Below are 27717 nucleotides of genomic sequence, written 5' to 3'. Positions count from 1 at the left end.
GTTCTTTTTTTTCCCCTTTGCAACTGTGATAACACTTTCCTTCTTCTTGACTTATTGTACGGACTAGGATCTCCAGTACAGTGGTGAACAGAAGTAGTGAGAATAAGTATCCTTGTCTCTGTCCAATTATCAGAGGAAAAGCTTTCACTATTTCACCATCACACAGGATATTAGCTTTTTCGTAGATATTTTTATCAAAATATGTAAATTCTTCTCTGTTAGTTTACTAAGCAGTTTTTTCTTAGTCATGACCTAAAATTATTACATTAAAAATTCTTAAGTTTATCTTCTGCAGATTTTGAAACAGGTGATTTTTCTTTTATGTGGTGATTTGACTTTTAAAAATTTTGTGATTCTACAACAACCCCAACCTGACCTCAATGTATTCTCCTTCAGTTGGACTTTATTTGTTAGTGTTTTGTTTAGGATTATTTCATCTATACTCAGAGTCTGTAATTTTACTTTCTTGTACTACTTCCTTGTTGGTTTTAGTATCAAGGTTATGCTAGTCTTATAAAACAAGTTTGCAGAGTGTTCCTTGTTTACCCCGAGAATTCCTGTGAGACTATTGTTTTCTTCCCTAGATTTTTGGAAAAATTGATTGGCAAAACCAGTTGGTTTCATTGTGGGGAGGCTTTTAATTTCAGATGTAATTTTTTTCATGCAAATAAAATTTTCTCATATTGTATGTATTCGTGGGTCTATTTCAGTAAAGCATTTCCCCCCTGCTAGGAATTTATTGAGATGAGCAGACTCTCCAATTAGTAAGTGAACTGTGGTTCATAATATCTTTCTTATCTGCAAGATGTGTTGTCTCCCCTTTTAAAAACCCTTGATGCTGGTGATTTGTGCTTTGTCTCTTTTTCTTAATAAGTCTTTCTAGGGGTTTATCAGTTTTATCATTCCTTTCAAAGTGCCAACTTTTGGCTTTCTTTTTAAAGAAACTTCATATTTGCTTTCTGTTTCCTTGTTTTCTGCTCTTTTTTTCCCATCTGCCTTGTGTTTCATTCGCTATGGTGTTTTTTCTGGTTTCTTGGGAGAGAGGCTTAATTGATTTTTAGCCTTCCTTCTTTTCCAGTATACGTGTTAAAGGCTTTAAGTTACCCTCTAAACATAGTTCGCTGCATCCCACAAGTTTGAATAAGCCAGATTTTCATTATCTTTTATGGAAAGTATTTTCTAATTTTCATTGTGTTTTTTAAAATTATTAATCAGGAAATTCTTCAAGCAGTATGTCATTTAACTTCCGAATGTTTGGGGGGGAGTTTTCCAGTGACCCTTGTTTGATTTCTAGCTTAATTCCATGAAGAGCCCTGTCTTCGTCTTTTTGGGTTACTGTTATAAATCCTGTAGACTAGCTGATAAACAACAGAAAGTTGTTTCTTGCAGGCCTGGAGGGTGGGGAGTCCCAAGATCACCAGCAGGTGCCTCGTCTGGTGAGGCCTGTTTCCTGGTTCCTAGACTGCCTGCTGCTTCTCCCTGTTCTCGCAGAACAGGAGCCCATTCCCTCCTGGCCTGACCCCTCCCAGAGTGCCTGCCTCCTCGGATCATCACCACCTGCTGGATGAAGTTTGAGGGCCCATAAACCGTCAGCCCATTGCAATCCCTAAGTATACCCTGCATTATTTCAGTCCTTTGAAATAATTTGTGCTTTCCTAATGGCCCAATATATATTCTTTTTGTTATATGTTCCTTGGGCTCTTGAAAGTAATATGTATCAGTGGGATGCAATGTTCCATGTGTATCAGTCAGATCAGGCTTGTCACTCATGTAATTCAGATTCCAGTAGCCACGTTGAGTAAAAGCAGAAGTAGGTGAAATTACCTGTAATATATTTTATTTTAGCACACATAAAATATCATTTCAGTGTGTAATCAACATGATAAAACCTAATGAAATAGTTCACGTTCTTTTTTTCATGCTAAGTCTTTAAAATCCAGTATGTGTTTTAGGCTTGCAGCGCATCTCATTGTAGAGCCAGCCATATTTCAGGTACTTCATGGCTACAGGTGACTACATACCAGGGGGCCCAGTTCCACGAGAGATGTGTCTTTAACGTCTCCCACTGGGATTATGAACTCGGCTGTTACTCCTTTTCTATTTCTATCAGTTTTTATGTATTGATATTTTGAGGTTATGTTATTAAGTATATTCAAATTTAGAATCCTCATCTTCTTGCTAGACTGAACTTGTGTCAGTATGAGATGCTCCTTTTTATCACTAATAATGCTTCTTTCTTTAGAGACTATTTGACAGTGATATTGCCATATCAGTTTTCTGTCCTTGTTGGCCTGGGTATCTTTTAGGTTCACCTGTCTAAAAGATATTCCATCTTAACATGTAGCTCTGTGAATAGTGTACAGTTTTCATTGGAATCAGTTTGACACTTTATCTTTTTATGAGAGTGTTTGCTCTATTTATAATGTTGATATTCAGTGTGTAGACACCATGTTGCTGTGTGTTTTCTGTTTGTCCCACCTAGTCCGTGTTCTTTGCTCTTGCCTTCTTTTAAAGCTATGAAGTGTTTCTCTAGTTCTGTGCTCCTCTGTCAGGTTGTTAGGTGCACATTTGCAGACACAGCGTGTGTTTTACACTCAAGACTAACTTAGTACTTTTACTGCCTCCCTGACTCAACTGTTTCCTCCTTGTCACTGTTACACTTTGAACTGTTAGATATATATTTGGCGTTAACATCATTGTTTTGTAGAGTTAATATTTACCCTCACAGTTAGCTTGTTGTTGGTCTCTACTTGTTTTTTATATTTCTGTCAGAGACTACTTTTCTTTTTCCCAAAGCACTGCCTTAATATTTTTTTAGTTCATGTGTGTGGGTGATGAGTTGTCTCATTTCCATTTGCCCTCAAAGTCTCTATTTTGCTTTCACTTTCGAAGAGTATTTTTGTTGAGTATAGAATTCCAGGTTGGTGGTTATTTGTTTTTCAGCATTTTACAGATGCCAGTCCATTATCTTCTGACTTCCTTGTTCTTGGAAAGTCAGCTCTCAGTGTTGCTGTGCCACTAAAAGCCACACCTTTTTTCCTCTGAGCGCTTGAACATGCTCTTCTTGCCTTAGGCACCTGCAGAGCTGCTGAAACCAATGTGTGGTTTCATTTTTGAGTCAGTGGTCTGATTCTTGAACCAACTCTTGCCACTGTCCCTGTCAGTCAGTTCAGTCGCTCAGTATCTGACCCATTGCGACCCCATGGACTGCAGCACACCAGGCTTCTCTGTCCATCACCAACTCCAGAGCTTGCTCAGGCTCATAACCATCGAGTCATTGATGCCATCCAACCATCTCATCCTCTGTCGTCCCCTTCTCCTCCTGCCTTCAGTCTTCCCCAGCATCAGGTTCTTTTCCAATTAGTCAGTCCTTCACATCAGGTGGCCAAAATATTGGAGCTTTGGCATCAGTCTTTGCAGTGAATGTTCAGGTGTGATTTGCTTTAGGAGTGACTTTTTGGATCTCCACGGGGCTCTCAAGAGTCTTCTCCAACTCCCCAGTTCAGAAGCATCGATTCTTTGGCGTTCAGCCTTCTTCATGGGGCAACTCTCACATCCATACATGACTACTGGAAAAACCATAGCTTTGACTAAATGACCTTTGTCGACAAAATAATGTCTCTGCTTTTTAATATGCTGTCTAGGTTTGGCATAGCTTTCCTTCCAAGGAGCAAGCATCTTCTAATTTCACTGTCTACAGTAATTTTGGAGCCCAAAAAATAAAGTCTGTCACTGTTTCCATTGTTGCCCCATTTATTTGCCACGTAGTGCTGGGGCCAGATGCCATGATTTTCATTTTTTTGAATGTTGAGTTTTGCCAGCTTTTTTACTCTCCTCTTTCACTTTCATCAAGAGGGTCTTTCGTTTCAACCCCTGGATGCATTTATTATTCCCCTTTCTCTTTTCTCCACCATGAGGGTCCCCATTTATACTTTTTAACAACATAGTTTAACAAGGGGCTCCTTCAATATATTCTACCCTTTTTTTCTCTCTTATATATATATATATTTTTTTACCTGACCCATCCTTCAGTTCACTGATCATCTCTTCAGCTATGTCCAATTTGATGTTAAGGCCAGAGACTGAGTTCTTAAATTCAGTCACTGTTATTGTAAAGTTCGAGAGTCAGTTTTGATTCTCAGAAAGTTTTCCTTTTGTCAAGTATATTTTTCAACAGGTGACATTTGCATCTAATACCTCTAGCATACCTCTGATATGCTGATACACATCTGATACCTCTGGATCTGGTTCAGTTTTTTTTTTCTCTTGGTCCTGTTTGTTGTTACACCCTTTTTTGCTTCTTTGGTTGCATGTTGGACATTATGTTTGGAAAACCCTAGAGGTTCTGAGTGATGCTGTCTTCTCCAGAGTCTCCTCTGACACAGACCTCCAGTGGGAACAGAGCTGTCTGTTCACTCAGGGCCTGATGGACTTGAGGCTGGGGGTTCCTTGTAAGTTCAGTTTCAGCAGCCTTCACCCACCTTTCCCCCCGAGCCCAGGAAGGAGCTTTCCAGCGTCTCCATCTGGAAGCCTGGGCTGCCTCCCAGGGTCGCCCTCTTCTCAGCAGGTCCTAAAGCCCACCATCTGTCTCCTGAGCACCACGAGGTGACAGATAGTGCTCAACCAGTTTGGGCAGAGTGTTGGGTACATTTTCTGACATCTGAACTGATTCACTAGGCCTGCACTCAAATTTTTGTCTTCCCAGCCCAAGGAACCGTCCAGAGCTGTGTTATCCAGTCCCCTCTGCTTGACTTTTATCCTGCCTTTTCTTCACAGAGTCGGCTTTGTTCAGATGGCCCAAGGGAAGGAGCAGGCCTCTCAGTCTTCAGCTCCCTCATTGGGCTTCCCTTTTGTTTGAAATCTTGGATTGTGGCTGCCTAAGGACCTCTTTTTAAACTGTATTTAGCTTTTCTAGTTCTCGGTAGGCTGACCTACAAGCTGCTTGCATCTGTCACTGGAAGTGGGGACACCCTGGGTGTAGTCTGTCATCTGAAGCCACATGTAACAGTCACAGTACTTGTATTGATCAACTTTGATACTGGGGAAAACACGAACCAGGTGTCCTTGCTTAGTACCCACGGTTGTGTTTCTGGTCAGAATCCCCAGCTTGCCCAGGCTGTTTCAGTGCCACGTGAACTTGGGAAGGAGGTGGAGCAAGCAGCCGACGTGGCCTGGAGACAGAGGAGCCGGTCTCCCCTCTTTCCTTGCCCCTGCCAGCCCAGGGCAGGCCTTGCAATAACGGGCTGCTGGTGGTGGAGGAGAAGGCTGAGGAGGGAGGGGTTACATGACCTGTATTCTGTGACATGGTCACATGTAGGTTTTCTTTTTCAGTTTGAAAAAATGACTGCTTTTAGTCTTCCTTCCAGTTTTACTTTAAGGTGCAAAATGAAGATTTTATTCTTAAAGTTGAGCACAGTGATTTTACAGTCTTTTTGAAAGCAACAGTTGAGGTTTTAAAAACACATCTCAGAGAACTCCAGTAGATAAAGCCAAAAAAAGAGAACGTGTTCAGGGTGAACTGTGGGCAGGACTCCAAACTGTACTCTGTCTCTCCCAGAGTGTGTAATTGGTGAGATGGGTGGATATAGGACCCCAAGAACCCTGCAGACTGAGGCCCTCAAGTGACAGCAGAGGTCCAGGCTGAGCCAGGAGCAAGTGGCCTGTGCCCTGGATAGTGGAGAGCGGCGAGGGCGGGAGTGGGGCCAGGAGAGGGGTGCGAGACTTGGGGGTGGAGGGTGGGGCAGCACCTGGTGGGGTCTGGGAGGCGCTGGCTGTTGCGGCTCGAGGCAGGGACACCCCTGAACCTCCACCTTGCAGCCCCCACGGAGCAGAGTCATCTGACAGCCCAGGGTTGAAGTTAAAAGGTCGAGTTCACAGCAGGTTGGATGAACCCCTGTACCCACTGTGGGTTCATTTTAAGTGCCTGGAGGGAGGTTGGTCAAGCCCTTGCTGAGCTTGAGTGAGGGAGTCAGTCAGGGAGGACTGAGCTCAGGGTGAAAGTGAGGGGCAGCTAGCGTGGTGAGTCCTCCTCAGCCGGGTGGGTTCTGGGGATGGCCTTGAGTTCATGGGTGCCCTTTCAGTAGCCTCACTGGAGGCTTGTTTGGGGCTTAAAGGGGGGCAGAAGCCCACTTAGAAGACGTGCTCATTCCCAGGGGTGGTGGTTTCTGAAGGAGTTTATACTGGTCGGTTCGACTGTGACCTTGCAGGGTCATGTTTGACAGGGAGCCTGAGCCATGGGCACAGCCTTCCTTCTCCTGCACCCCACACTCACCTGTCATCTTTTTGGCAGCCCATCCCCCCCTCTGTACCCTTGACGGTGGGCCTGAACCCAGCCCCCCTGTTACCACAGAGCCCTTTGTGACTGAGTGGGTTCCGGTTCGGGGCTCCTGGGAGACGTGCTGGAGGCAGAGCCTTCATGCCATTTATCCTTGAGACAGTGGTGCTATTGGTCATAGTGTGAGAGCAGTGGTCATAGTGTGGGAGTGGTGTGTGTGAGAGCAGTGTGTGTGAGAGCGGTGGTCATAGTGTGGATAGCAGTGGTTGTAGTGTGAGATAGGTGGTTATAGCTCAGGAGTGGAGGTATCCTACCGTGAAACAGCAGTTGCCCCCGAGTGGGGGGCTGCCCCCATCTGCGAGGATGGGTTGCAGAAGGGCCCGCCTGTGGGCGCTTTTTCAGTGCTGCAACCCCAAGACAAAGGCCAAGACAAGGAAGAACTTGGCCTCGGCCCAAGTCCTGTAAGGAGAGTGGCCTGAGGTGATGTCAGGGTGCATTTAACAGGAGGCTTCCTGTGTGCTGTTTTGGATCTGTCAGGAATTCTCTGCTCCTTATTAATTCCTGAATACTCAGGAATTAAGAGGAGAGGCAAGCCTCTCCTGCGGGCTGAAGAATCCAGGCATTTCCTTCATTAGTTTTTCTATACAGTGATAAGTACCCTCTTCCTTCTTGTGAACCATACGGTAAAAGTGACTGTTTACAACTCTCTCTCTCTTTAATATGGATCGCCTATGTTTTGTAAGTCTGGAATTTTAATCTCTATCTTTGCTGAGAATAACTACCTTGTAAGACAGTATATATTTCCACACCATGTTGATTAAAACACCTTTGTTCCATCAGAGCTCTGGTCCCCGTGTCTTTCTCTCTCTCTCTATCTCTTTTTCAGGCTGATCCCTTGGAGCTCTGCAGAGGCTCTCTGAGTTCACTTTCCTGCCTGGGCTTCTAAGGCCCTCTCGAGAAGGCACTCTGCATGTTCACTCCATCGAGAGGGCACCTGAGGCCTCTGTGAACAGAGCAAGCCCTGTGTTGGGGGCTTTATTGGCTTTCTGCATAAGCCAAGGAATATCAGCCTCTTTCTGTCCCTTACCTTCTTATCGTCAACTCCGGACCACCAAGTTCCGGTCCATTAAAGGATCTCAACAAGTGGCACCCAGAACAGGGACTTGGTGCACGTAGGCAGATTCTTGGACAGAGTGACCCCAGGGCCTATTGAGGCCGGCAAGTACTAAGACATGGGTAAAAAGACTGGAAAGCCCCATCACTTTTCTACTTTACTTCATCACTTATTTAAAGTTCAGGGATCTAACGAAATGCATGCTGATTTTTTAGCTAGATTAGAAACTGCTATTTCCCGTAGTGTATTTGGAGAAGCCAAAAGGCAACTAGAGAAATTATTTGCTTTACAACTCTCTCTCTCTTTAATATGGATTGCCTATGTTTTGTAAGTCTGGAATTTTAATCTTTGTCTTTGCTGAGAATAACTACCGTGTAAGACAGTATATATGCCCACACCATGTTGATTAAAACACCTTTAATTACTTGCAAATTACTTGCATTATGTGATAATGCAAATCAGGGATGTCAAAAAGCTATGGCTCCAATTCGTGAGAAAGGGACTATTGATTATTTGAAGGCTTGTTGCAATCTAGGATTAGAAACTCAAAAGATGCAAATGGTAGCTGAAACAATAGCTGCTGCCTTAAGACAGGGAAATAAAGGATGCTTTACATGTGGAAATAAGAACCATTTAGAAAGGGACGGCCCTAACAAAGCTTAAAAAAAAAAGAAAAGAAAAATATATAAAGATAAAAGACCTCCAAAAATCTGCCCTCGCTACAGTAGAGGAATGTATTGGGCAAAAGACTGTAAGTCTAAATCTGACATTGAAAGGAAACCTATTCCAGAAAACTGCAAGCAGGGAACCCCAGGTCCGCTTCAGCAAAAACCTGAGACAAATTCCACCTTTTACCTGAAACCCTCAACATCTGGCAGTGCTGCCATCGATATACCAGCTTTGTTTTTAGATACTATGAAGTTAATGAGCTCTATTTAAATTCAAATTCACGTGAATTGAAAAATATTAAATATATATAATTATTTAAATATGAATATAATTTAAATATAATTGTTTGCTAATCTAATTAAGACATGTCTTAAATCATCAACATTATATAATACTTTTATTATGCCTAGGTTTAAGGTAAACTAAATTTGTCAACAAAAAGATAACTCTTTATATATATATATATATATATATATATATATATATATATATGTGTGTGTGTGTGAGATAAAATTTTTTGGATAAACTATTAAAAGTAATTATATTTTTAATAGAATAATCTATTATTATAATCTGTTATTATAATCTAAAATAGTCTCTTAGGATTGGAATAACTGAAATTTCTAGAGTTGTACTAAACTAAATAATAAAAGTTTATTAAATAGCTTGGTCATTTCCCAAAAAAATAAGATTTTAAAACATTAATTACTAAACATTAAATTCCTCTTACAAAAAGTTTTTCTTACAGAAAAACTAAAGAGATTATAAACTATTAATAAATATATTTTATAATGTATAATATATTGATATATATAAATATAAATATATATTTATATGTAATAAATATATTCACCAATCTATAAAATGCTAATATACAAGACACTTCATAGTTGCTAAGGAAAAGTGAGATATATGCTTTTAATAAAAAGATACAAGATATGACATACTCAGATATACATTCCACATTTTCCCTGGTGGCCACTCCTCATTTAACAAACAATACAATTCTTAAAATAACTTGGAAGAATGACGAGCCTATTTGGACAGAGCAGTGACCCCTCACGAAAGAGAAATTACAGGCGGCTAAGGAACTTACAGATGCACAACTAGAATTAAAACATATTGAAGAATCTTGTTCTCCTTGGAACTCTGCTATTTTTGTCATAAAAAAAAAAAATCAAACAAATGGAGTCTCCTAACAGACCTTAGAAAAGTTAGTGCATCTGTGAAACCTATGGGTGCATTGCAACCAGGACAAGATTGCTTTTTTAATATACCTTTACACCCTTTAGATCAATAGAGATTCGCTTTCTCTCTCTCTTATCCTAATCATATTAGACCTCATAAATGGTACCAATAGACTGTACTGCCACAAGAGACGATGAATTCTCCCACCATGTGTCAGTACTACATAGCCAAAACCCTTGAGCCTGTGAGAAAGCAATTTCCTAACTTTCTTGTTATTCACTATATGGATGATATATTGTTTTCGGCTCCATCTATCTTAAACACTGAACACATGTTTGATATAGCTCAACTATGCTTTAAAAACTCTAGATGAATCATTGCCCCTGAAAAAATTCAAACCTCTACACCTTACTATTACTTGGGGTTCGTTGTTAATAGGCAACGCATTACTCCCCAACTAACTCAGATCCGTGCTGATAAATTATCAACCTTAAATGATTTTCAAAAGCTCTTAGGTGATATTAATTGGATTAGACCTTCTCTAGGCATTGCTAATTATCAACTGAATAGTCTATTTAGTACTTTAAAAGGAGATCCTGATTTAAATAGCCCTCATTCACTTTCTCAAGAGGCACGAGAAGAACTCTGTTTGGTGCAAAATAAATTACAAAAACAATTTCTTACTCGCATCCAAACAGATTTACCTCTAGAATTGTTTATACTCCCCTCTCATTCTCCCACAGGACTTATTGCCCAACAAGAAGACCCAGTAAAATGGATCTATACCCGTTTTATGGAAATAAAGTCACTTACACCCGACCTTGATTTAATTGCTCTAATCATTATCAATGGAAGAATTAGGACTAAAATTCTAATTGGCTCCGATCCTCATAAAATTGTAATACCTATCAATAAATACATATTACAGGTATTCCTTATAACCCACAGACACAAGACATAGTCAAAACAAACACATCACACACTAAAGTTACAAATAAAAAAATTTGAAAAGGGGAATACACAGGTACACTACTGTCTTCCTTATCTAAAGCAGACTTTACTAGCTTCTAACATATTTTCTAAACCTATAACTATTGTTATTACAGCTTTATTTGTTTTAAATTTTTTAACCTCTTCTTAAGATTCAACCCCACGGCATTCAAAATGGAGATGAAATAAGAACCCCAGGAAGAAGAAATTCCAATATGGGCCATGTCTGCTCCAAAAATCTCCAGAAAGCACTGCCCTCGGCGGCATCACCCCGATGATCTCCTCACTTGGAGACAAATAAAAGCCCTACTAATCAAGCTGAAAATTTGGTCTCTCAACAGGGGTTGCCTCCGAGTCCTGAATACATTCTCCTGGCAATGCTCAGTCTTTTGGCCTGTACCTCCCCCTGCTCAAGCTCAGACTAACACCCAACCCCCCTCTATTACAGGTGGTTGAATGGACGGAGAGAGGACCAATCATTTCAACTAATGACTCTATACGTATGCTTTCTCCCTAGTACATGAAAGGGCCTTCACACCCTGGGCAGGAAAGAAAACTAGTTAATATTTCTTTCGGCTATGAAGTCCTTCCCTTGTGCATGGGCCCAGCAAAATTGTGCATAAACGTCAGCCGACAAATTTAGGCTGACAAATTTGGGCTTTTGTCCTGCCTCCAAAAGAAGACTTTCAGACACTGCTTGGATTATTTACTGCCCTTTCTTTGTCTGTAAACCATGTTTATACTACTGAAACTTTAGGGAAAGAGTTAGGGAAAGAACAAAGAACTTTATGCAAAGGGTTTACTTATAAAAACTTTACTTATACTCCCATTCCTTGGGACAAATGTCAAACCAAATCAAGAAAATCAATGTGTGTGGCTAATCATACAATTGTTGCTTGGGGACCCCATGGTATGTGGTTATCTGACTGCTCAGATGATATTAACAACACTGTGTGTGATATGGAAGGTCACTGACACTATGATGGAACATTACTATGGCAAACGACTTCTTGAGTGGCCTGACCGTGGATTAGCCCCACCTCCTCCTAAGATCGTCCTCGATAAACAGAGTGGGCCTGAACAATGGGCCATTTGGAAACTTGCTGCAAGCATCAGAGCACAGAAGAACTTGGAACTTGGACCGGACATTTCATAGGGACCAGTAGTCATAGTAACTATTTCTTTTGCTACAGTCAGTCATATTTTATACAGGCCTGTGTCCCACTTCCTTTTGTTATAGCCATAGAAAATTTACAATTTAATAAGACTTTTACGTTCTGTAACTTGTATTAATTGCAAACTATATACTTGTATTAACTCCTCTATTTCTTTAAGCTTTTTGTGTTATTCCTGTTCACGTCAATCATAGTGCCTACAACTGGGAACAAATCAAATTTCATTTACAAAATATATGTGATAATGCCTCTCTGAATGTACAATTACTATAAAAGACAATATTTAAAACCTTTTCTAAAAATCTGCCCTCTTCCCCTAATTTGGAAACTTTAGCTGAACAAATTACCTGGGCTAGACCCATGAGGATGGTTTCAAAGTATTACCCACAGTATCGGGTCTGGAACTGTAGCTTTGGTGATTGTCTTGATAATTATATTTGTTGTTTACTGTCGCCTTTCTATAAGGTTGGTTAATACTAACCAAACTCATTTGGTCAAGACCTTTTTTTTTTTTACAAATATAATAAAATAGAGGGAATTGTCAGGAAGCATTTAACAAGAGGCTTCCTGTGTGCTGTTTTGAATCTGTCAGGAATTCTCTGCTCCTTATTAATTCCTGAAGAGGAGAGGCAAGCCTCTCCCATGGGCTGAAGAATCCAGGCATTTCCTTCATTAGTTTTTCTATACAGTGATAAGTACCCTCTTCCTTCCTGTGAACCATATGGTAAAAGTGATTGTATACAACTCTCTCTCCCTTTAATATGGATCACCTATGTTTTGTAAGTCTGGAATTTTAATCTTTATCTTTGCTGAGAATTACTACCTTGTAAGACAGTATATATGCCCACACCATGTTGATTAAAACACCTTTGCTCCATCAGAGCTCTGGTCCCCGGGTATTTCTCTCTCTCTCTCTCTCTCTCTCTCTCTCTCTCTCTCTCTCTTTCAGGCTGATCTCTTGGAGCGCAGAGGCTCTCTGAGCTCACTTTCCTACCCGGGCTTCTAAGACCCTCTCCAGAAGGTGCTCCCCGTCTTCACTCCATCGAGAGGGCACCTGAGGCCTCTGGGAACAGAGCAAGTCCCGTCTCAGGGGCTTTATTGGCTTTCTGCATAAATCAAGGAATATCAGCCTTTTTCTCTCCTTTACCTTCTTATCGTCGACTCTAGACCACCAGGTTCCAATCCATTAAAGGACTTCAACAAGGTGAGAGCAGCCAGGGACTACGCCCGTTGGATTGGCCCTCACCCAGTGAAGCGTTGGGGTTGTGTTTCATTTTGTTAACATAGTTGTGGGCCCTGCCGGCCAGGGCATTTTGGCCTTAGTGGACAGGATCGACCCCAGCAGTTTACCTTGTAAGAGGTTGTGCAGGTGCCGTGTAGAGGATGGGCGGGGGCCCCACAAGAAGGGAAACACTGGCTGGAGGAGTCACGGGGGCACGTGGACTGAGCTATCAAGTCAGTCCTTGAAGCAGAAAGGCTAAGCCCCTTAACATCTCCATTCTTCCAAGGAAAGAATACACTGGCTGGAGGAGTCTCTGGGGCATGAGGATCGAGCTAGAGAGTCACTCCTTGAAGCAGAAAGGCTAAACCCGTTAATGTCTCCCATCTTACAAACCACAGAGCAATGTGTCCAGTATTTTAATGATGGGTACCTACTGCTTACGTGTATGACATACACCCTCATAGCTTCACATGTCTACTACATGCTGGGCACTGTTCTGGGTGCTGGACACTCAGTATGTAGTAGGGCATATGTAGTCCAGGATCTTTCTATTTCTGCAAAGAAAAATAGAAGAATGAAAGACTCCGTGTGGTTCGGCTTGAGCAAGTTCACCACGTGGACAGCCCTGCATGCATGTAAATTGTGGTAAAATACATATAACATAAATTTAACATTTTAACCAGTTGACTGAATGACTGGGTGGCTTCAGTGGAGTCAGGCTAACAGATGGCCTTGGGGTGCCATCCGCCTTTGTCCCAGAGGAACACTCCAAAGCTTGGTGGCCTTGTAGACCTTCCCTTTATTCTTCACTCTCCCCAGTGGCTCTAGGTCATTGGTGTGTGTGTCATTTAAGAATCTCTTTATCCACTTTGTTGTTAGGTTTATGTTTTGGAAAGCTTCTCAGACGTGCCTGGGTCTTGAGAAGGCAGGCTTGGATTCTGGGTTCTCCCCTGCCCCGTGCCTGCCAGGTCGAGGTGGAGGCCAAAGGCCAGTCTGAGTTGTGGTGGTCTGTGTGGTCTTGGGGTCAGTGGACCCCCTCTTCTCTGGAGGGGCAAGGAGATCCTTTGTGTGAAGCCTGGAGAGACTTGACAGGGTCAGACTTCACAGTCTTGCTCTCTTTTTAATTTATGTTTGCATTTAGTTTCTCATTTAACTGTTTTCTAGGAGTTTCCAACTCCTAGTGTAGAACTCAAAATATGCAGGGAGCAGCTTCTTAAAAGAGAAAAAGAAATTGCTGAACTGAAAGCAGAAAGAAGCAACACCAGGGTCAGTAGGGGGATTCTCACGTGTTGACATTTGCCCCACGTGGGTCACCGCTAGCCTCCGTGTCGCTGTCTTTAAACTCTGTCTGATTTTCAAGTCATTTTTCACATCTTCCCACTGAGCAGACCAGGGTGGATCAGTTCGTGGTTCTCATACCTTACTTCAAATTTATGATGAGAGCTAATGTAATTTTAGTACCTTTGAGAGGGGAGTTCTCAACTTACATTTTTGTCCATGCTACACTTTGTGTGGGATCTTAGTTCCCCAATCAGGGATTAAAACCCATGACCCCTGCAGAAGGGTGGAGTCTTAACTACTGGGCCCCTGGGGAAGTCCACTCTTAACTTTAGACTGATCTAGCAGGATTCCAACGTGCCTTAGCATATTTCCAGCTGTAGCATGAGGCTGAAAGGAGTTATCGGCCCTGAAGTCAAGCATGAGGTTGAAAGTGCTCCTTTGGCCCTGCCCTGCAGCTGCTGTTGGAGCACCTGGGGTTACTGGTTGCCCGGTACGTTCCATCCCTCTGGATTACAGTGGGCAAGCGGCAGGCACAGTTCCCAGCTAACATGACGAGTGAGGTGGAGGTGCTCAGGGCGCTGGAATTGCTGTTTGAGCACCACAAGTCCCTGGACGAGAAGGTACCAGCCACCCATCCATCCTGGATTTGTACACTTAGTGCCTTGTTTTGACCTCACCGATTGCCTGAAGTGCTGTTTTCCTTCCCTGTCAAAACAAGGCTAAGGCTTCCTTTCCCCCTTAGAGACCCTCCTACGGCTCTCTAAGCCACGAGGAAGACCTGACTAAGGTGATTGCACTCAGGAAGTCATAGAAAAGCGGTCACAGGAGGAGAGCCTGTTGAAGGAGCACCTGGCAACCCTCTCTTTCCACGTTACAGATCTGGAGGAAGACCTGGGCACGGCCAGGAAGAACCTCCTCAAGTCCAAGGACATGAACACGAAACTGCAGTGGGACATCCACGAAGTGAGTGACGGCGGTCGTGTCTGCCTGAGGTGGACTGTGGGTCCCTTCTTCTCCCGGTGATCTCAGCCTTGGGATGGCTGCATAAGAGCAGAGCACTGGAGAGAAAACAACTGGCTGCCTCCCCACCTCTGCGTCGAGGTCTCTGGGGTAGAAGAGGCCTGGTCCAGGCAGTCTGTTGGCAGTGGACCAACATGAGGGCAGCCCTGGCGCTGTGCCGCACCCTGGGTGTGGACTCCTCCTTTCCACAAGTTCTAGGGGGCCCATTGTGCTCCTTTTGTAAAAATTCATTCATCCATTCATTCATTCATTGGTGTATAGTGGCTTTACACTGCTATGTCAATTTCTGCTGTACAGCAAAGTGAATCAATCATCTATCTGTCTGTCTATCTATCTGCCTCTCTTTTAGATTTCCTGCCCATTTACTTCACCACAGAGCACTGAGTAGACTTCCCTGTGCTGTACACTAGGTCCTTACTCATTGACTTTATGTGTAGTATCAGTACTGTATATATGTCAACCCCAGTCTCCCAGTTCATCCCCGCCTCCACCTGCCTGTTGAATGCTGAAATTTCCTTCTGATTCCCTCAGACGAGCCTGGTGACATCTGTGGAGCCCGTTCTCTCACAGAGATGGGAGCATGCTGTGTGGGCTCTGCTGAGGCAGCTTGCCTGGCCATTTTCTCGAGTTTTCTGAGGTTCTGCTCCTTGAAGGGATGTGTGACAGTGATACAGTCAGATAAGTCGAGTGATGTTTGCTCACCCTCAGATCCTCAGGCCCGAGCTGTGTGACCATGTGGAATCATGATGTTTCTGGCGGTCGTGTCTGCGGGTGTCATGATTTATGAGAAATATTGCGGAGATGTGGTGCTGCTACGGGAATCATCCCCACTGCCAGCCAGCCAGCCAGTCAGCCACCCTGTCCTTCTGGTGGGAAAGTGTTGCCCTGCGCTGCTGGTGGGCACTGGTTGGGGAAGGAGAGTCAGGCGGGGTTGTGCTGTCGCGGCTGTTGGGAGCGTTGCCCAGAGCTCAGTGAGCAGCTGAGGGGCCGTCCGTTGGTGGGCAGTGGGCGGTGTCAGGTGCTCGCAGACCCTCCCAGAGCAGGGTCACTAACAACCGCCAGGGGACGCCCTTCTGCCTGTGATCTTCTTCTCCAGGCTTGGTTTCTCCTCCCCACTGGCATCTCTGCTGTCCGTCCCCGGTTGGCCTTGTAGTCCGACCTTTTGTCTTCCAGAAGCTCTGCCACTAAGGAGGCTAAACGGTTCGAACTTCCTTCCCAGCTTAGTAAGGTAGAATGTGTGCCTCGCGCGTCCCGCACTTGGCGCTGCCTGCTGCCTGCGCTGGCTTGCCACATGCACTCCAAGGAGGGGGCGCAGCAGTGGCGGTTGCGGGGCCCAGGGCAGAGGGGAGCATGTCTCCTCTCACGAGCTGGTGACCAGCACCCTCCGTGAGCCACGCGTCACACACAAAGCTGCACAGGCTGCATGAGCAGGCATGCGGGCATGCCCCCCACGACCCCGGGGCCCGTGGTCCACATAGAGCATGGTCCGCTTGCCGCCCCTGCGGTCACAGCCCGCGTGTCATCAGGACAGGGTCGTTGAGAGTGGAACTGATGCTGTTCTTGGCCGACAGGTGGAAGAGAGTCATGACAGCATCGAGAATAGGCTGTGCCAGATGGAGGCCCAACTGGAGGAGAACAAGGAGCTGCAGCGGGTGCCTGTGCTGACGGGGAGGCAGCGTCTGGGCAGGAGACACGGCTTGGGCGGGGGCCAGCGCTGCCTTTCTCCGCCGCTCCCTTCTCTGCCGCCGAGTGTGTGCATGGGTGGCCCCATCTGCTGATCCGGGCACCCACCTCCTCGGGAGCAGGTCCAGAGGTGGTCGCCCATAGGTGGTGGGCAGGAGCCAGGGCATCCCCAAGTTCAAAGAGGCTGCTTGTTGCTCTGACCAGCCAGTCCGGGAGCTGCTTGGGATACAGGTGGACCTCACGACTGCCCCTCAGACAAACCTGGGGGTGCCAGCCCGGGGCCCATGAAACTGAAGGCATGGCGCCCAGGTGTGGAGCCTGCTTGCCTCGGACATGGCGCTGGAGTCCTACATGCCAAACTGCTGGTCCAGACACGGTGTATGTGTAGGATGACAGAAGGCGCGTCAGGAAAGGGTGATGGTGGAGGCTTGCATCACCGAGTCCTGAGAGAGGTTTCCTGGAAAGGTTGGCCACATGGCGATACAGACCATTCAGGAAATGGAGTGGGGATCCCAGGTCCAGCCTCACGTGTCAGTACTGTCCCCACTATGCCTGTGTTCTTGGGCCTGGACTGCAGAGCCTCAAAGACGGGCTCCCAGGGGGCAGTGGTTATGACTCCCATTGTGAGACCTGTGGTGAGGCGCCTTCCTGGCTTAGGCAGAGAGCTCAGTGGCTCCCGATCAGGGGTGCTCTTCCTTACTTTCAGAACTGCTGTTCAGAGGCTGTTGAGATCAGGATGCTGTTTATGACTAAGCCAATTCAAAGTCAACTTTTGTTTTGCTTTAAAAATCTTTGAATGCCGATGCCTTATTGTGGAAGCTGTGACAGGTTTTATTTCCTGGGCTCAAAAATCACTGCAGACGGTGACTGCAGCCATGAGATTAAAAAATGCTTGCTCCTTGGAAAGCTATGACAGACATAGATAGCATATTGAAAAGTAGAGACATCACTTTGCTGACAAAGATCCATATAGTCAAAGCTATGGTTTTTCCAGTAGTCACGGATGGGTGTGAGAATTGGACCATAAAGAAGGCTGAGCCCTGAAGAACTGATGCTTTCGAATTGTGTTGCTGGAGAAGACTCTGTTCTAACAGAAAATAAACTGTTTTTAAACGTATTACAATGGAAAATTTCAAACATGCACAAAAGTGGATGGAGTAGTATAATAAATACCCATGACCCGTCAATTAGTCTCAGCAATTTTTAACACAAAGCCAATCTCAACTAGATCATTCTTCTGTCTTTTCTCCATTTTTTTTTATACAGTAGGTTCTGAAACAGCTTTTTAAACCTTGAAATTGATGCTCATTTTATAAAACACAGCCTTGCCAACTTTGTTATTACATTTAAAAAATGCTTGAGGTAATTATTTCCAGTTTTTTAATATGAATTTTCATATTGGAAAAGACCCTGATGCTGGGAAAGATTGAAGGCAGGAAGAGAGTGGATGACAGAGAATGAGATGGTTGGATGGCATCACCAACTCAATGGACATGAGTTTGAGCAGATGCTTAGCAGAAATCAAGTTACATTTTCCTTATGGCTAATCCACTGCTATAACACGTATAGCACTTCTGGTTTTGAACACTGAATGTGTTTGCATTATAGATGGATTTAGAGTGTGTGGCTGTTGTGTGTGGTTCAGAATTCTGAGTAGTCCTTTCAGGGATCACCCAAAAGCTCAGACAAAGCGTGAACCATTCACGTGGACTGTGCTGTGCTTCAGAAAGATAATACGAGCCACCTACACAATCAAAAATTTCCTAAAACCCAACGGGCTACTTGACATCCTTCTTTCACTGTGAGTCTTGAAATCTTCTGTGTGATTTCCACATCTAGTGTTGCAACAGCCTGTCTCACGTGCTCAGGGGCTGCACGAGGCGAGTGACTGCCATGGCCGACAGCACAGAGCTGCCAGGTTGAGTCGAGTGACTCGGAAACTTGGCCCGTTTGACTTGTTTTACCCCATAAGGAAGTGAAGTGGGCTGTAGGGCAATGAATGTGAGGAATGCCCAGGAATGCAGGTGAGCTCCATGGAGACCGTTTAAAGCAATGAGAGGAGTGAGGGCAATAGAGTGAGTTGTGTCCCCCTGACCTGAACCCCCCCTGAAGTCCAGCTTCTCTCTACAGATTTCATCGTTGTTAATGGCTTGCCATGTTTCCTCCAGAGAAACCTTTTCTACACCTGAGATGGAACTTCCTCCTCATTATGGTTTATGGGTGAATTTTGTTCTGAGTGTTTATATTTTCTAGGGACTCCTAGAGAAAATTTTCTCATAATTAAAATGTTCGGAGTGGATACCTACTCACGTAACCTGTTCTGCACATTTTGGTGCAAGTCATTTTACATCAGGAAAGCAAGCAGTGCAGGCTGTGTCATTTGCTGTTTCTTAGGACCAGCTGATTCTAAACCTGGAAACCTTGAGAGCTGAACTGGACCAGATGAGAGTGCGAGGGGCTCCCTTCCACTATGGGTAGGCTGCTCCCCTGGGCAGCTCCCCTCAGCGCTGTCAAGTGTGACAAGGGCCTGTCTGGTGTGTGGACCAGATGGGTGTTGCTCATGGTCGCACCTCAAGGAGCCTGTAGCTTCGTGGCCAGCGAGAGGGAAGAGACAAGCATTGTTCCTTAGGGTCAAACTTGGTACCATGGAGTGGTAGTCACAGTATTGACAACACTCAAAACCACAGGCAGAGATTTGGAAGTGTGGGGGCGACCAGTTGATATTTGGGTGTATTCATTTGAGGGGCCTGACAGACTGTGACACTGATGTTTCTGAAGAGTCGCAGAAGGTTAATGACCTGTAGTCTTTTTTACATGAATGGAGACTGAGACATGACTTGCCGTTGACTGCGGTGGGAGGAATCACCTGGCTTGTGAATGAGGCGGGCAGATTACTGAGCATCTTGATTTTTTTCTTACTCATTGTTCGAGGGGTGGTAATTCTTATTAAGTATTTAAATGTTTCTTTGGCTTCTTCACGGAAAATGGTCACAAGTGAGAGAAAAACTTTAGCAAAGGTCATTAAGTGCTTAACTGGTGACATTCATTCATCTGTAGGAAATCGACTACTGCTTGAAGCCTGACTTAGGAGACAGTTTGGAGCCCATATGCATATTTCTGTGTTTGTGTACTTAGGGGATCCTCACAGTCCAGGGCCCCAACCCAGCCTTCTTCTAGAGTAAGGGGATATCATTTGAGACAAAGGCAGAGCCAGAAACTGGCAGGTGGAGTCCGAAACCACAGTGGGTGTAGTTCAAGGAGAGCACATGCCCTGCAATATGGATAGGGGACATGGCTGGACTTGCTGGTAGAGCTCCTCCAAGGTGAGAGGCTGGTGCTGTCAGAAGTGGGGAACCCCTGCTCCTGGGGTGGACAAGGTGAGTGTGAGGCAGACTGTGTAGACAGTGGAGAAAGAGGAGGTGGACATGGCCTCCTGCTCTTGGGGGTTTTTGGGTAACGAGGAGGGCCCTGGTGCCAGGACCCGAGGCCTGGCATGGTTGGGGGGCTCAGATGGAGAAACCTGGGGCTTGGTCACCAGTCCCCTGTGTGTCAGTGAGTGTGAGAGACGAGAAGAGGAAGCAGCCGTGGGGCAGGAGGGCCCGCTGTGCTCTGAAGACAGTGGGCCACAGCAGCTGGTGCGAGGGGAGGGATGTCTCCAGGAGGCAGCTCTCGAGGGGTCACGGCAGTGATGTAGCAGCACAGGTGGGGCTTCAGAGTGGGGCTTGCATGCACTGTGGGCTGGGTGGGGGGCACTATACTGGCTCAGGAGAAGGGGAGTGGGGACTGAAAACCTGGCTCACAGGCAGGGCAGGCACAGTGTATTTAGTGGGCCTCCCAGAGGAATTGGTCACCTTGTCTCTGAGACCTTCTCCGGGGGGATAGAGCTTCAGGTGATGAGGGGGAAGAGATGGAGGCTGCATCCCGCGAGGGGACTGGGAGGTGATGGTTGGGGGGCGACCCAACCCGGAGGCCTCTGTGGCACTCAGAGGACCCTCGAGGGTCCGCAGTCCACAGTGGGACTGTGTCGTACCCCCTACCCAGTTCCCAAGTGTATTCTGGCCCCAGGCCCTTGGATGGAAGTGGAGCAGAGAAGGGAGCAGTTCTGTCAGGAGGGAGAGGAGACAGGAGGGAAGACAGGTGTGGCTCCGGGAGATTCCAGACTTCCATCTCCTATGCAACACAGTGTTCCTTGCAAAACCGTCGAGCAGAGCAGCGGGTGACCCCGAGCAGGCTGAGCTGGTGGTCGGCCCTGGCCACTCTGCAGACGTATGGGGTGTCCTGTCCTCGGAGGAAGGTCCTGTCTCCCAGGTTTAGGGACTCCTGCACGTGAAGGCACCACCCTCTTCCCAGGGACAAGACTGAGCAGAGCCTGGGCGGTCCTGCAGTGCAGGTGGCTCACAGTCAAGGCGGGGCCACCCTGCCTCTCAGCAGGCCCCTGCTGAGTGAGCTCCTGGCACCTGCAGGCCCAGGCCTTAGTGCTCAGGGCCTGAGCATCTGTGCTGGGCCTTGTTCAGCCCAGAGTCCAGTGACACGCTCGCCTTTGTTTTAATGGGAGACACCAGTGGTGCTCAGCTCCGAGCTGTGGGTCCGAGCCCTTTCTGCTGTGGGTTGTCTGTGACACCTTTAAAAACAATGAGAGCGGTGCAGACAGTGTTCCATGCAGACCGGTGATTGTGATCCACAGACTTCACATGGGAGAGGGAGGTCAGAGCAGGCGTGGGCCGAAGGGGAGGTGGGGTGCCAAGGGGAAAGCAGAGCAGGTGCAGGCCCTGCCCTGGGACCTGAGAGCGGGCTCCAGGGGGACCCTGGACGCCCCAGCCCCAGACAGCCGATCCTGTCCTAGTCAGTTCCACACCCTCGTGTCAGCACTGCCTTCCCCACATATGGGAGTTTTCCAGCTGCTGGGGATGAGCCCTGCGTGTCTGCGGAGCAGTGGGCGGCCTGTTGCTGTTGGAGCCAGGAGGGCAGTGCCCTCCTGGGGGCCCTTTTGCTGTGAAATTGCCAATCTTCCAAATGGACAGGCTCTGGCTCGCCTGGGAGAGTGAGCTCTCTTTTCTTCTAACAGCGCTGCACTTTGCCGTGTGTATCAGCTGACCCCACTTGGGCAGTGCTCCGGACCTCAGGTTCCCTGTGGCAGACCAGCCAGCAGACTACTCAGGAGATCAGACAGTGCTGCGATGCCCCCAGAAAGGCCAGCTGGGAGTGCTGCACGATGAGCCATCAGAGGCAAGGATGCTGCCGCCCTCTTCCCATCCCTGGTGGGCACCTTGTGAGGCACCTGCCCCCTCACACTGTGGTCCTGAGGTGGGTTTGGAACAAAGCACTGATAGGTCGCTTTATGTCTTCCCATTTTCCTTTTTCTGGCTAAGAGTTTACTTTTAAGGCATGCTTTTTTTTTTTCTCTTAAAATAACCAATTTGGATAACTTGTGGCCTACTGTGAGGCCCAGCATGGTACTAATTAGCAGTTTTGAAATCATCCTACGAGTAAATGGATACACATATCCATCAGCTTATAGTGAGAAGAATTCTCATTGGAAGTTTAAGTGCCTTTATCTTTTCACCTCATTCATGGCATGTGTTTGTTCATACATGTCTGTGTTTTGAGCTTCCACATTCAGCGAGCAGTTAGTTTGGGCCAGACATGGTCAGAAGTAGGACTCCAGCAGTGAGTTAAAAACCGTGTGTGTTCATTATCCACTGCTACGTAACGAATCATTGCAAAGCTTAGTGACTTCCTAGGGAGCAGCTCAAAGTCCCCAGTGCCTGTGCATTGTAGCAGGCGGGCCTGGTTCAGGGCCTCCTGAGGGCACAGACACAGGAAGGCTCCCCAGGGCTGGATGGCAGGCTTTCAGACTCACCTGGCTGCTGGGGACAGGCCCAGGTCCCTGCCGTGTGGCTTTCCCATATGGCCTGACTCTCCTTGGAACACCCTCTGAGAGTGAGAGCGTGGGGTTTAGCCCAGGCCCTTTTGCACCCTGGTCCCGAGGCCGCACACCTTCACTTCTGTTTGCAAGAGTGAGCTGCAAAGTCCTGCCTCGCTCAGGGGCTGAGCAGGATTTGCCCCTTCTGCCTCTTGAAGGGAGGAGGATGGAAGAATTTGTGGACCCCTTTTTAAACCCGCACAGCCTGTCGAACAGTAATGAGCAGGGAAAGGAGACCAGAGTGCCCAAGTTGTCCTAGGAGGAGGGGACGATTGTGTGTGAACAGGGTGGCCAGCAAGGTGACACCAGGAGGGTAACCTTGAACCAGAGACCCCGAGGCAGGAAGAGAAGTAGCCACTTGGAGATAGAAAAAGGGTCGTGTCAACCAGTGGGGACAAGGGAGAGAGCGGGCCGTGTCAGGGAGGAGCCCGGGCTCAGGCCTCAGCAGCTCGAGGCCAGAGCCTGTTTCCTGAGGTGAGGAGGGATGCCAGGACGGGGAGTTAAGAGCCGGGCCTCAGCCCTGTTGAGGTGGACAAGCCCATGGGGTGTCCCAGGGACTTGTGAGGAGAGCAGCTGAGTGTTCCGGCCTGCATCCGGGAGAGGACTCACTCAGCTCAGGGTGGACTTGGGGTTGTGGGCATACAGAAGGCATTGAAAGCCACGAGCAAGGTAAAGTCACCAGGCGGGTGCTGGTGGAGAGAGATGGGGTGCAAGGGTAGGGCTGTGGGGAACCCTGCATTCCAAGGTTGAGAAGGGGTGCAAGGGACTGAGAAATAACCCCAGGGAGGGCAGGGCCTGGAGCCCAGGGAGAGACATGCTGGGGCGGGTGTGGGGGAGGGCAAAAAGGGGAGGGGGCTTGGTAACATGTGTTCCTCAAACCCCCGGGGAGCTGCCCTGCAGGTTGGGGCACACCCACCGCCTGCTGGCAGAGATCTAGAGACCAGGTGGGAGGGGACCATAGAGGCTGCTCCCAGGGAGCTTTCAGAGACCCACAGTGGGTGCTGCAGGGAGCCCTGGAGGAGGAATCTGCTGGTTCCCCTTGTGCTATTGGAAGGCAAGAGAAGGGAGAGGATTTGCTGACCGGGCTGATGGGGGTGAACCCATAGGCAGCTGGTTTGCTAGAGCAGAGCAGGAATGATGGCAGGTGGTCCTGGAGCCAGCGAAGGGGGTAGCCCAGGCCTGGGGTGGGGTTGTGACGAAGACAGGAGGCGAGGTCACTGGCCACAGGGGACAGGGAGCCAGCAAGCCAGCACCTCGAGGCTGCCCCTCAGTTCCTTTGAGGTCAAGTTTGGGAAAGAAGGCAGCACCTGGGTGACAGTGTGGCAGGGGGTCGTTTTCAGAGAGAAGGGTGTGAGGTGTGAGAGCAGGAGGGCTGGACGGGGCCCCACGGGCCCTCTCCCGTGTGTCTCTGATGACAGAGCCACCCTTGTGGTGCGAGGGGCCATCCCACAGAACAGCCCGAGGGCCTGTGCCCCGAGAGGAGAGCCGCAGGGGTGCTGGCCCTCACGTCTCCTGGCTGACCCTGCTCGCTCCTGTCTGTGGGTGTTCAGACCAGCCTGGGAAAAAGAGGGCTGGAAGCCTGCGAGGATGGCAGTCTCTGGTGAACTGGTACCAGAGATGACCGCTGATAGGGACCCAGTGGCTGCTGAGCTGAAGGGTTCGTTTTTCTTATTTTCCTCCAGCCTGGCTAATGGAGGCATGGATGTATTTTTGTAATTTTCAGTTTCTGTCTCTGACTCCGTCAGCCCACCCTTGTGAATAACCTCATAGAATGCCTGCCGTCCTGGGTGTCACCAGGCCATCTAGGAACTGGATCCTCCCCCTGCCCGTTTCTTCAGTCCTGCTCAATTAAGAGATGGCAGTGTCTCATGAACATGGCCCATTTATCCACAGTCAGGGTTTCCATGTAAAATTGGGTTCAGTTCCTGGTAGACTTGAGCTGCCCTGAATGTTGCTGACGAGACGTGGTCCTCTCATGCCCAGATGCAGACCCTGAAGGAGCAGGACTGGGAGCACGCGGAGCAAGCCAGCATGCTGGCCGATGTGGCCCAGGCGTTCGAGAGTGATGAGGGCATGTCTGACGGCGAGGGCGACAGGGTCACCCTCTTCAGCTCGGCCACTCAGCTGTCGCCCAGCAGGCAGGCTGATGCCAAGACTCTGACTGTGATGCATCAGGAGCAGCCAGACACCATCAATGAAGAGATCCAGTGGGTGATTGCGCACTCGGCTCCCCAGAAACTCGGTTTCTCTGAGGAGCTGTCTTCTAGGGACGTCTGAGTGTTCCATAGTAAGAAACCTGACCTCAGGCCTGCTTCAAGAATTTTCAGTTTTGAGATTGCCCTTGATTATAGAGCTCGGTCAGCCAGGGCGTTCTATCCACGGTGTGGTGTCAGCACTCTGTGGGGGGGCGTTGTGGGGTGTTCCCCCTCAGCTCTGAGCCGCAAGGTGGGTGAGGTGCCAAGGCGGTGTCCCCTATGGCCCGTGCACCCTCCTGTGTCCCTCGGAGCCCCCCACGTTCTGGTGAAAAGCCACCTGGTGAAAGCTGGAGTTTTGGGGTTGGCAAATTCCCACTCAGATCTGCCGGGGACCAGCCCCGGCTGATCCAGGGTATTCGAAGGAGAGACGGCGTAGGCGAAGATCAGGAGACAACTGCTTAATTAAATGTTAATTAAGGATATAAAGAGTAATAGAATGAGGATAGCTCAGTAAAATTCAGTGAAGAAAAGAGGCTGAAATAAGGATAGCTCAGTGAGGAAATTCAGTGGAGAAAAGAGGCTGAATAATTCAGCCAGAAGGTAAGAGAAAGAACGACATGGGGAGACCAAGTTTTGGTGAACAAGGCCCGCACTTTATTTTCCAAAGTAGTTTTTATACCTTAAGTTATGCATAGAGGATAATGGGGGAAGGGGTAGAGTCAGGCAGCAAGCCAGGCTTTCTTCCTGCAAACTTATCATATGCAAAAGCTTAGGTGATTTGCATCATCTTCTGGCCTGGAGGCCTGTTAACATTTTAAGACCCTTTCTTCAGAAAACTTATTTTTCTCTAAAGGTGATTGGTCAGGAGCCACCCTCCAAAAGCATTAGATAAAGTTGCATTCCTACAGAGCAAAGGTGTGGTGGGCTACAACAAGAAAAAGAATTAACTCAAGGGTCCCAGGTTACAAACATTAAAGCTACTACCTACACCAATTATATTAATCAATACACTGCCAGGGACACAGCAGGTAAGGGATATGGAAACTTAGCAGCAAACATTGGCCCAACAAGTGAAAATCCCTTCACCAATACAATTTCTAATCAATCTTTTAACTACTCAAAAGAATCTGTGTTTAGACAGTTTAGAACATCTCCTGCCTCTCACAGTTGGGAGGCTCTGAACAATCACATGTGGCCGGAAAAACCTATTCAGGCAGGCTAGAGGATTTCCAAAGGAGTTTGTAGGTTAAACACTGTCACACCCAGGAATTATTAACTGGAGCTGTAAGCTAACTCTTTTTTCAGAGAGGTAGTGGGGGACAGCCCCCCGTAAAGTCAGAGGTGTAGGTGAAAGCACAAAGCAGAAAGTAGGCAGACTCTGGTTTTGGGGGTAGATTGCTCGAGAATTTCCAGGGAGACTCCTGAGGCTTGATCCCACCTTTGCGTATGCCAAGCCTCCTTCCTCATGACCTTTGCCAGAAGCGGAGCTCGCTCCCCGCATCTCCCCCTTTTTTATTTCTTAAAACAGCCAGAGGCAGCTCAGTCGCGAGCTTTTGAATGTTCTGCCAAAGAATCCTGACAATACAAGGAAGAATGATTATGAGAAGCAAAACTAGAACTAAAGATATTAGACAGAATGTTTTTTCCAGAAGTAAAGTTAGAGAAGGTGTGAAATAAGTCATTAGCTGCTCCAGCGGTGGTAAAATCCAGTCGAGAGTGTTCCAGGGTCTGTATTTGATTATGAACTTTCCCTAAGTGCAGGCCAATGTCAGAGCTGTTTCAAACACCTGAGATATGATTTTTGATTTTTTCCCATTCATAATCTGTCTCGTTTACCTTTAAAGATGTCACGCATATCCACCGGTAATCAGCGTGGCAAGACAGAGCCATTTTCACTTTTAAAGCCTGTAACTCAGTCCCAATATGCATTATTGCCTCTTCTAAGGCGTCTACTCTCATCTCCAATTTTCTATCTATAACTTCCTATGTTGCTAGGGTTAAAGAGACATTTTTAGACATAGTATCAACATATTGGGCAGTATGCACTTGTTGAGTCAATGATATTGCTGCCACAGTAACAGAAGTAATTGCTGCTATTAAAGCTGATATTCCTAAAATAAGTACCCACAAATCGTCGCGATCACATTAAATCTTGTAGTTGTTGTAACACAGCAAGACTATAGTTATATCAATAAGTGGTTACATCATAAGATAAGGTGGACATTGTAACACTACCAAAGAGCAAACATTATATTGAGGGTTTAAACAAAATGAGAGCATGCATTGTTCACAAGTCACTACATTGGGTCCACCAGTGAAAGTCACATGTACATTAAGTTTTCCAGAACCATTGGTAAAGAGAAAAACATAAGGAGAGGGTAGACAAGCCAAAACAGAATAAGTAGAATTATTTTCTGGTTGGAGTTCGCGCTGCAGCAGCCCCATCGGTCGTGCCAGGATCTCAATGTTTATCTTGCCTCCCCTTCTGGCGGGCTTCTCTTTTGCGATCGAAGCAATGGGGGAACTGGATGTCTGGGGGTCTGCAACATGGCGAATCAACCTGTCTTGGATCTAAATCGGAGAATCTGCATCCTGTGGAAAAATACAAGCACATCCTCCACCGCTAGTTAATAATGGGTCAGGACCCTTCCATTGTCCTGAGAGGAGGTCCTTCCATTTGACTAATGGTTTTGCATTTAATTGCTCCAGGCATCAATGACGAAGCATTGCAGTAGTTCCAGCCAGATCAGTATTTAGAATATTTATTACGAAAAGAGCATGTTAAACTCCCCTTCTTTTAGTTTTTGAATTTGGATTTTTAATGTTTGATGTGCTCTTTCCACAATGGCTTGTCCCTGGGGATTATAAGGGATGCCTGTATTATGTTTAATTTGAAACTTTATACAAAATTCCTGAAAAGACTTAGACTCAGGAGCATTGTCAGTTTTCAGAGCTTTTAGCAGGCTCAAATATGAAAAACAAG

General features: G+C 46.8%; 1 pseudogene; it reads left to right on the top strand.

The window, feature by feature from the left end:
- The first annotated feature begins 24230 nt into the window (after positions 1–24230).
- Positions 24231–25473, top strand: LOC147347892 (liprin-alpha-1 pseudogene; annotated as a pseudogene).
- Positions 25474–27717: the final 2244 nt, after the last annotated feature.

Source organism: Bos grunniens, chromosome 22 (assembly GCF_055505025.1).
Source record: "Bos grunniens cultivar Pamir isolate PY7600 chromosome 22, Bosgru_T2T1.0, whole genome shotgun sequence".
Taxonomy (NCBI): Eukaryota; Metazoa; Chordata; class Mammalia; order Artiodactyla; family Bovidae; genus Bos; species Bos grunniens.
The sequence above is the reverse complement of the archived record's forward strand: the minus strand, read 5'-3'. Positions and strand labels throughout refer to the sequence as shown.